The 3100-nt window shown below is 38.3% G+C and overlaps 1 pseudogene; it reads right to left on the bottom strand.

Moving 5' to 3' along the window:
• Window positions 1–900: 900 nt before the first annotated feature.
• On the bottom strand, window positions 901–2767 carry LOC149018959 (phloretin 4'-O-glucosyltransferase pseudogene; annotated as a pseudogene).
• Between the last annotated feature and the right edge of the window lie 333 nt (window positions 2768–3100).

Below are 3100 nucleotides of genomic sequence, written 5' to 3'. Positions count from 1 at the left end.
TAAATCTACAGATTCAAGTTTTTAGTGTAAAAGATGTATCTCTAGATTTCATGAATCCAGGAATTTTCACAACCGAACTAGTATAAATCTCGCATTCATGAATCTAAAAATTCCAAATCTCTAGATTTATGTAACCAAATAAGCCCTTAGTACATCAATTGACCTTCAATTATATAATAATGTACATTTGATAAAAAAAAAAAAACTTCAAAATCTACTTTTGTATGTAATTTCATCATAAAATGGATCCAAGCGGAAGAATAAATTGCATGCCTAGTGATTCTATTATTTTCAGTAAAAGGTCAATTTTATTAAAGGAATAACAAAATGTGTGTAACTAGATAAACCAAAAAAAAGATGCTGCTCTTTTCCCTAGTGATTCTATTTATAGGTGTATTTAGCCAAAAAAAAAAAACAAAAGAAAAACAACTACCATGAAATATGAAATGCACGTTTCATGTCTAAAATGTAGAACGCAATGTCAATTCAAGCTTTCTATCAAGTTAACAAGACATTCAACAAATGGCTCAAATAATGCTATGCATTTATCATAAGCTAAACAAGATAACTAATGTCCATGATAAATGTGAATCAGGCATTAAATTTATACTGAAGTTCTACATTCGTAGGTTTCCAGCATGAGGTGAGGTATTCAAATCAAGTACCACCTATACCAAACACTAGCATCAATATGTGCCTGATGTATTAAATTTAGTTGATCATATCTATTGGTTAGGGTCGACATCAATACTTAAAAAATTTCGTGTGGAAACCTTTGGCACTAGTTTCGCATTCTATTTTAACACTTCAAATATTTTTTTAGCAATAAGCATAAAATTTCAAATAAGTTGAAAAAGAGAGAAACGGAAGAAAGAAAAGCTTATCTAAATTTGAGTCACGGATCTTCTGTACTGGAAAACTTAGTCATGGGGTGGAAAATAGATATACATTATTTCCTTTCTGACTTAACAAAGGAGTTACAAGAACTGACAGGAAAACTAATACAGAAAAACTGAAAAGTGAACATAGGAGTTCTGGTTGGATTTCTCCTCTTAATTTCTGTGACATGGAATGTCGACAGACTTCACATCAGTCATTGCTCACAGCAGTACTACAAGACAGTCTCTTTCTCTCCCATTCCATCTCGTTCACAAACTCTCTGAGATTCTTATCTGAAGACCCACCTTCTTTGGCAGCTTCTGTAGCCAAAACCTTCCATTGTCTTGCGTTCTTTCTCATCTCCTCTCCGCTCTCTCCTTCCATCACCATTTCCAAACACTTCACAAGCTCCTCACTTTCTACTATCTTTTCTTCATCTTCTTCATTAACCCTAACCCTAATTCCTGTTTTCCACACATCTTGAATCAGCTTTGCATTGGTGGGTTGATCTGTCCATTGTGGAAATGCCACCACAGGAACTCCAGTTACAAGACTCTCCAGTGTAGAGTTCCACCCACAATGTGTAACAAAACACCCCACAGAAGCGTGAGAGAGAACCTCCACCTGTGAACACCAAGGAACAATCATCCCTTCTTGATTCAGTTCTTCTAACCGATCAATTATCTTGTTTTGCTCATTCCCAGCATCATTTTCAGGCCGTCGAACGACCCACAAGAACGGCCGGCGACTCTGCAATAACCCATTGGCAACGGCTTCCATTTGTCTCTTTGGTAGCTCAGCAATGCTTCCAAAAGAAACATAAACCACAGAAGACTCTGGCTTTGAGTCCAACCATTCAATATAATCCTTTGAGACCTTAAATAGATCTGCTCCAGAGGATTTATCAGATGGGTCTTTGCCATCTAAGTAGGCAGAAGGAACCAAAGGCCCAATAGCAGTCAAATTAAGCTTGTCAACAGCTTTGAGTCCTTCTGGTTCCAAGGCATCAAAGGTGTTCACAAGGACCCTTGGATTGTTTTCTTGCTCCAAGATCTGAAACTGCTCCTTGAAGCTCTTGAGGGCGAAAGCATAAGCGTTTGATGGAAGGAAGAAGGAAGGAACATCTCTACTGGTGAAAGATGGAAGCCCAGGGAGATCAATAGAACAAGAAGGATCAGCACTTCTATTGGAAAGTAAATCACCATAGCCATAGAAGTAATAGTAGTAAAGGCCAAGCACAGTTGCCGGTTGAATCCATAGAAGAGCTGAAGGTATATGTAGCTTTCGAGCAATATCAGCTGCCCAAGGTAATAGCAGGGTGTAAACTATGCAGGTTACTGGGGAAGCTACTTTAAGTTCAAAGATGAGCTCTGTGAGTGATTCAGAGCCACGGCGTTGGAAATCAGACATGAAGTCATCTACGTTGTCAACGCTGGATTTGAATCCATCATCATGACCGTCAGAGAAAGGAGCAAAGCTGAGGCCATGAGGGAGAACAAAGGAAGTATTCGACAAACGCTTTTGTGCAGAAACAGTGGTGGTGAGGGTGACTTTGGCACCTGTTCTTATGAGGCGCTTGGCAAACTGAAGAGCAGGGTTGATGTGGCCTTGAGCAGGGAATGTTACAAGGAGGAAGTGTGGCTGATGCTCCTCCATTGATGATTATCTGTCCAGGATAGCAAAAATTGTTGGGATAAATCTGTGTACGAACTTTGCTTGTGCAAAAGCGTTTGATTAAGGAAATATATAAGATCTTGGAGTGTTGGAACTAAGGGATGTTCAGAACTAGGGCTTGGTGTGAACATAGGAGAACCTGAAAAGAGCTTAAATAGAAGGTTTCATGGATGTAATTGGGATTTGCAGAGGAGATGAATGACGTGAAGATGACGATTGTGATGACGGATTCAGGTCATGAATCTGATTGTATCAAAGATTTTAGAAATCTCAAGTTGAAAGGTAACAGACACAGAGAAATCCAATTTGACAGTTCACGTCACTCGTTACGTGGTCTCACATGTCTTCGTCTGATCATCGTCGACGTACCTGCAAGTAGACCTCTCGGAACTCGTAAATGCTGTATTCTGTGAAGGTTGTATTACTTTATTTTCAATTACCAAAAAAAAAAAAAAGGTATTACTTTATTTTCTATATTTTATTATTATTATTACTGAAAACAGAATTATGTCAAATTGCTTAATTTGAGAGAAGATACCATCCATCG

The sequence above is a fragment of the Hakea prostrata genome, chromosome 4, assembly GCF_041222555.1.
Source record: "Hakea prostrata isolate BN-2017 chromosome 4, UWA_Hpros_2, whole genome shotgun sequence".
Taxonomy (NCBI): domain Eukaryota; kingdom Viridiplantae; phylum Streptophyta; class Magnoliopsida; order Proteales; family Proteaceae; genus Hakea; species Hakea prostrata.
The sequence above is the reverse complement of the archived record's forward strand: the minus strand, read 5'-3'. Positions and strand labels throughout refer to the sequence as shown.